We start from the raw sequence: 7706 nt of genomic DNA on the forward strand, positions 1-7706 counted from the left end.
TATTATTTGAGGTGTTCGGTTTTAGATAATAAACGTGATTACTCTCCTCACAAATCAGCGCTTTCTTCTTTATGTACATGTCTTGTCTTGGACTTTTATGTCACTTCCTGTCTCCCGTGGTGTTTGTAGTCAGTCTTGTTAGCTAAATAAATAAATAAATACACACAACATTGTAGATACTTCCGGGGGCGTGGCGGATCGATCGCGTCGCGTCCAGCAGCGTCGCGTGTCTATAGGAGAGATGATGAGCGCCGCGTCGGGTTTCGGTAAAGCGCTGGTCATCATCACCGGAGCGTCGAAAGGCTTCGGCCGGGCTCTGGCTCTGTCCATCGCGCCGCGTATGGCGTCGGGCTCCGCGCTGATCCTCGCGGCGCGATCTGATGATCTGCTGCAGCAGCTGAAGGCGGATCTGAGCCGCGCTCACCCCGCGCTGACGCTCCGCTGCGTCGCCGCTGATCTGAGCTGCCAGGCGGGCGTGGAGAGCGTCATCGCCGCGATCACACACACCGACCCGGGCATCGACCATCTGCTGCTCTTCAATAACGCGGGTGAGACTTTCGCGTTCTCACAGACTCCATCTGCACTGATTCGCGTGACCCAGTGCTACAGTCAACACCTGTCGATTGTATCAGTTCCCTAGACTCTATCTGTACTTTATCAGTGGTTTTCTTTACAAAACTTAGACTTCACAACATGCCTTCCATTAAAGCACAGGTACTTCTTAAATTTACTCGAGTAAATGCTTCACTACTGTCCACCTCTGCTGTTAGTTCATCCTCAGGTCATCCCAGATGTAGGCGAGTTTTATTCTTCAGTAAAACAGGAAAGAAGATACTTAGCTGAAACCCTGCTCCTCGGTGATTCATATAATGCAAGTCAATGGGTGCCGTCAAAGAAAAGCAAATCAGGCAGCACAAAATAATCCTCGTGGCTCCTGACGATAATATTGAGGTCTTATGAAACTGAACATTATTTACAGCATTATTACCTGTAATCTTAGCAAACGAGCAAATCTGACTCTTTTCAATGAACTGATTCAAATAACCAATTCAATGATATATAACGTGGGTGTTTTAATACAAGTTAATAAACTAGTCTTTATCAGCTCACCTTTTTACATAAAGCATGAGAAGCCGTAAAAGCTTTAATCTGACTGCTTGGGTCCGAGTCGGAGTGGTTCCTGAGTTGAGTGACTGCTGGAGTACTGAATCCGGATCAGAAACACGGACTCATTTCTATGGAGTCAAAACAATGCCGCCTATATTTGCAAGAGAATTGCAAAATATAAATGAGAGCAGAAGCAATGATTTTGCCGTATATTTCCCATGGCCATATCTACTCATTTATTTGCTGAGGCATGCGGGTGGATCGTTTCTTTTATTCACTAGCTTTAAAACATGCATGTTTCCATTTTATTAACTTTATTAACACATGTATATGTGTATTAGCAGCGTTTGCTCAAGAAGTTGTTAATATGAACATCTGCTGGTTATTTCTCTCAATGTGCACACTTTTATGGCTTGACACTGTGTATTGTTTAATTTGGTTAACTAAATGTGTATTAAATGTGTATTAAATGTGTATTAACAGTGCTTGTTTAAAATCTCTTCACCTGTGCACAGCGTTCTTTGTTTACATTAGTTCAGAGTTACTGCTAGTTATAATGTAAAAGTTAACTTCATAAACTGTCCATCATTAAAAAGGTCCAAGACTCAAGCTTCATATCGATCTCGACTTTGTTTTTAATTTTCATAACTCCCGGCATAAATTAAGAAATGGCTGTCACTGGAACATTTAAAAACGAAGCTTCCTTTCTTCTTGCAATATACTTCATTTTCTTTTGCAATTCTTTATTTTTGTTTACAAAAAGTACATGATTTTTTCTCAAAACTGTATTTTCTTTTGCAATACTTCAATTCTCTCGCAAATATATGCGGCATTGTTTTGACTCCATACATTTCCGGTCGGAGTGACTGTCAAGTGAGTTCGAGCCATGAACTGATTCAGTCCGATTCAAAAGAACCGGTTCAGAAGAATGATTCATTAGTGAACCAGACATCCCTCCGGACCGGTTGCCTGAGCTGAGGCTCTGGATTACAGGTGATAATGCTGTAAATAATGTTCAGTTTCTTGCACAGAACGATCGTTTCTCTTCATAAGAGCTCAGTATATCATCAGGAGCCACGGGGATTCATGCTGTTTGATATGACGGCACCCATTGACTTGCATTTTATGAATCACCAAGATCACGGTTTCAGATAAAAATCTTCTTTCCTGTTCAACTGAAGATAACATGTCTTGGATGGGCCGAGGATGAGTGAAACTGTCTCCTGCTGTCATGTGCTCTGAACACAGCTTCTCTGGGCGATGTGTCTCGGTTCTGTGGTGATTTGACGGATGTGGATGAGGTGAACTCGTACCTGTCTCTGAACGTGAGCTCTGCTCTCTGTCTGACGGCGGGAGTTCTGCGTGTGGTCCCGCGGCGCTCGGGTCTGACGCGCGTCGTGGTGAACATCAGCTCGCTTCCCGTCCTGGGGTCTGTACTGCAGCGGGAAAGCGGCCCGGGACATGCTGTTCCGCGTGCTGGCGGAGGAAGAACCGGAGCTCCGAGTCCTGAACTACGCACCAGGTGTGAGATGAGTCACTCACAGCTTCCCAAAGTATTGCATGACATATCTCACCTTATATCAAGAGTAGTATTGCATAAAAATACAAACTTGCACCTTTTAGACTTGCACTCTATTCATTTACTAACTGCTTGGTTTTAAATAAAAATAAAAAAAACTAACACTAGCTTCTCTATTCTTTTTGCATTCTATCTGGTTTCCTTTTATTTTTTGTATAATTAAAAAATAATTTGCTACATGTCCTGCGTTAGGCTAACTGAGACTTGTTATAACACTTGCATATCACTGCTCTTTTGTTGATTTTGATTGCTTCCATTGGCCTCATTTGGATAAAAGCCTCTGCTAAATGACTAAATGTAATAAATCTTAACAATAATGTGATTTATACACTGCCGTTAAAAAGTTTGGGATCAGTAAGGTTTTTAATGTTTTTTAAAGAAGTGTCTTCTGCTCATCCCTGCATTTATTTAATCAAAAATACATAAAAGACAGTAATATTGTGAAATATTATTACAATTTAAACTAACGGTTTTGTGAAATTGAGATTTATACATCATCTGAAGCTGAATAAATAATCTCTCCATTGATGTATGGTTTGTTATGATAGGACAATATTTGGCTGAGATACAACTATTAGAAAATCTGGAATCTGAGGGAGCAAAAAAATCTAAATATTGAGAAAATCTCCTTTAAAGTTGTTCAAATGAAGTTCTTAGCAATGCATATTACTAATCAATAATTAAGTTTTGATATATTTACGGTAGGAAATGTACTAAATATCTTCATGGAACATGATCTTAATATCCTGATGATTTTTGTCATAAAAGAGAAATGTATAATTTTGATCCATACAATGTATTGTTGTCTATTGCTACAGATATACCTGTGTTACTCATGACTGCTTTTGTGCTGCAGGGACACATATATATTATACATTTGTTCATGGGGTGTTTCTGCTGAAGAATAAAAAAGATAATTGTGACTCTTTATAGAAAAAAAACTCAGAATTGTAAGGAAAAACTCTTATTCTGAGAAGAAAAATCTGAATTGTGAGAAAGTTGCAGTTGCAAAAAAAAGGGTCAGAATTGTGATTGAAAAAGTTCCAACTATCTTATTTTCTGTGGTGGGATTAAGCTTTCTATATATGTGTACTGATACGAAGAGTGCTTGCTTGCTAATCATTCGACTGTAAACATAATGCATTCGCATTTTTAATGTGTTTATAAAACAAAGCCAGTTTAAGCTATGCATATATTTTTGTTTGACTCTAAATCTTTAAAACTGAAACAGGAAACCATATGTTTGATGGCAAAAGAAATCCATGTAAAAAGATTTTCTGGTCATTTTGTTCTCCAGAGCAGAAATGAATGCGCTGTGGCAGAAAAGGCCTGTGAAATGTAGTGTGACTGAAAAGGCTTTGGTTTTGATTTGTTCAAGCTGATGAGCCATTTGATTGCAATCTTACATGCATCACAGCAGCTCTGTTCAGTCAGGATTCACACGCACGTCACAGGCAGGGCTATCTGATGTCTCCGCTCTCCTACAGCTGCTGTGTTTGACTCGTGCATGTATATATTTGCATTAACGGTGTGATTGTGGCGCTCCGCAGGGCCTCTGGACACAGACATGCAGCTGCAGGCGAGGAGCAGCTCTGCAGACGACGCTCTGAGAAACTCCTTCAGTGTCATGCATGCTCAGGGTCAGCTGCTCACCTGTGACCAGTCCATCAGCAAACTCATGCAGGTCCTGCTGGAGGACAAATATGCCTCTGGAGCACATCTGGACTTCTATGACTTATAGAGTGTGTGCCTTAAACAACTGCTCGTTCTCTCTGTTCATCACCGAGCGTTTGATTGAGATCATTAATGATCTGTCACTTCTGTCTGATGTCTTCTTTCTTTTCTCATGATACTGGAAAACCTGAAAAAATGTGACCCTGGACCACAAAACCAGTCATAGGGGTTTTTTTTTTTTTATTGAGATTCATACATCATCTGAATAAATAATCTCTCCATTGGTGTATGGTTTGTTATGATAGGACAATATTTGTCTGAGATACAACTATTAGAAAATCTGGAATCTGAGGGAGCAAAAAAATCTAAATATTGAGAAAATCTCCTTTAAAGTTGTTCAAATGAAGTTGTGATGTGTGATGTTTATAGCGCTGTGGTTTCTCTCTGTCATGTTTGTGTTGATCGTGTCCAGTGTCTCCACACTCCTGCTGTAAACAGTTGGACGAAACACACACAGCTGTTTGGAGAGATGGCACTTTTTCCAAAAATCAATCAAGTTAGGAAGCTGTGGATTTCACGACTGATGGAAACGCTGACAAATAAGGAGCATTTGCTGCTTTCATAATGGCCTGATTCCTTAGAAATCATTCTTGGGGACGGCTTCAGTTATAGAATGGATGTACAATTTTGGGTCATAACAGAGTTTCTGTGCGTCTTAAAAATAATGCATTAATCATTTCAAAGTCATAAATAAATTCAAAACATTATGGTATTAAATGTTGTATGCAATGCAAAAAAAACCTATATTTTCCAATATAAATATCCTTAAATCAAGATACATTTACTTGAGATGCAAAATGAAGACATGAAGTCTTTTTTAAATCATTGACCAACCAACTTAATTCTGATCAATTTCTCAGAAAACAAGTGTTCTTATGTTAAATCATTTGCTTCTTCAGTAGATGTATCTTGTTGGAAGAATCTTCAGACAAAACAAGACCCAAAGTGACCGAAAGTTCTAGTGATTGAGCGCAGAGCTATTCAGCCCTGTTTAAATGAGCTGGCATTAACTACTAACATTAAACTGGGTTTTCTATCTACATGTTGTTCTGAGAAACACTGCTCATGGGTTTGTGGTGTGGTTTTGGAGTAAAGTATAGTGCTAGGGTTATAATGTTAGGTTCAGGTTATGGGAGTAAAATTAACAGTAACTACAAATCTTCATTAAATGCAAGTACTTTAAATGTATTTACAACACACCAACATTCATGTGCGTTGACCTTATCAAGTGGTCAAATACATATTGGTTAAAGCCACCTAATATAAAGTGTGACCCAATAAGCTGTTGTTAATGTCAATGTAATTGTGATGTGTGAAGAAATGTATGAAATTAGCCTGAGCAAGACAAAGAATCCGCTAATTTATTACAAATCTAATAATCCACAAAAAGTTAAAGAGCAGGTGCAATATTTAAAATTCCTTAACATGTCCACCCCTGAAGGAATGAGGATTTTAGACGTGATGGAAAACCCTTATTCAAATAAATATTGGAGAAAACGTAAAAACAATATTAAATAAGGCAACTTGATGCAGTAAGACTTTTGAGCTCTCTTAACAATCGTTTTTTAGTTCTTCTCACTAAAGATATTTGTTCATGGCTTATTTTGCTCATAGAAAAATTATTGTCACATCAACTGAAACAACAATTACTGTCCTTGATGTAATTAATTTCTTTTCTGTTTCCAGGATTAAAAAAAAATTAAATGTGTAAAAAGTCACCACATTATCAATTTTATGTTCATTTACAAATGACGAAGAGTGAATTTAAAACCTTAAAGTATAACTTAGTCTAATATGCAGACAATATTGTCTTTGTTTATAAAATATCTAACAGAGAAAAGGAGAATATAAATGGTTGAACATCCTCAAGACCTCAAAACTAGACCCAAACCTTAAGAACGGTGACAATCTGCAAATGTTAAAAAGATGAGCTCTTTACATCACAGCACAACAAATAATAACAATAATGACAAAACAACAACAAAAGAAGTTTAAATGAAGTCAGCAAACAGCAAAACATTATATATACACTATATCAGTAACTGAATGATTAATGCATGCTGGGAACTCACAAAGCCTTAATATTTCAACAATATGAGCTTGTTAGTTCAGTGTTAGTCTAGTTGAGACAATATTTGTGGTAATTACAGTAAAGTGAAGCATGTTTGCTCTGCTTTAGAAGCACTTTTCTCGTGTCTGTACTTTATCAGAGGGTTTCTTTAGAAAACATTCCAAAGCATAATATTATACTTTTTACAGAACTACGTTTCATATTAAATATCATTTGATTAGTGCTGTCAAACAATTAATCACATCCAAAATAAAAGGTTTTGTTTACATAATATGTGCTGTGTATATTTATTATGTATATATATATATATATATATATATATATAAAGACACACACATACAGCATATACTTAGAAAATATTTTTATATTCATATAAATTATATCATATATAAATATATTAATATGTAAACGTAACATATTTTTCTTAAATATATACATGTATGTGTGTGTATTTATATATACATAATAAATATACACAGCACACACATATTATTATGTAAACAAAAACCTTTATTTTGGATGCGATTAATCACGATTAATTATTTGACAGCAGTACATTTAATACATAATTATGTTAGAAATCTAGTACTTTCTTACTTTTACTCTCAAGTAATTCAACATTTTGTACAAGAAAGGACTACATTTTTAATGTTCTTAAGTATTAAAGGTAAAAAAACTTTTATTTATGAAATGCAGTGCAGTAAAAATAAGACGCTTTAATGTAGTGAAGGGGTGAGTTTGTAAAATGACTCGGTAAAAACGATGAGTAATTGTTTTAAGTGTCTTTAGTTTGTTTTTGTTTTTCGTAAATCTTGTGATGAAACTAATTGTATCGCTGCAGGACACTCTTGTGAAAGAGATTTCATCTCAGAGAGTCTTCTTCTGGTTAAATAAATAATAATAATAATAATAAAAAGTCAAAGTTTTCCAAAGAAAAACACTGATAAAGCACAGATAGCCTACTTTTTAAATTGACTTGAGTAAAGTAAAAATACTCCACTACTGTCAATAATCCTATTGGTCTGACAAGGGTTTATAATGCAGTTTCAAGAAAATAGGATTTTTTTGTTTTTGAGACTCAAAAGGTTTCGTAAACTGGAAAATACGCAGTTGCATGTTTTAGAGTGTGTGAGTGATGATGGATGAAGGTAAAGGATGATGCATGTGCTTGTGAACTTCAACACTCTTTCAGTGCTTTCTCTGTCACATCAGTCC

At 36.6% G+C, this 7706-nt stretch overlaps 1 pseudogene across 1 annotated transcript; it reads left to right on the forward strand.

Moving 5' to 3' along the window:
• Positions 1-207: 207 nt before the first annotated feature.
• Positions 208-6098, forward strand: LOC306870159 (sepiapterin reductase-like; annotated as a pseudogene). The gene is made up of 3 exons: positions 208-548; positions 2356-2629; positions 4237-6098. The product of its transcript is annotated as a sepiapterin reductase-like (transcript).
• Positions 6099-7706: the final 1608 nt, after the last annotated feature.

Source organism: Barbus barbus (assembly GCF_936440315.1).
Source record: "Barbus barbus genome assembly, chromosome: 5".
NCBI lineage: Eukaryota > Metazoa > Chordata > Actinopteri > Cypriniformes > Cyprinidae > Barbus > Barbus barbus.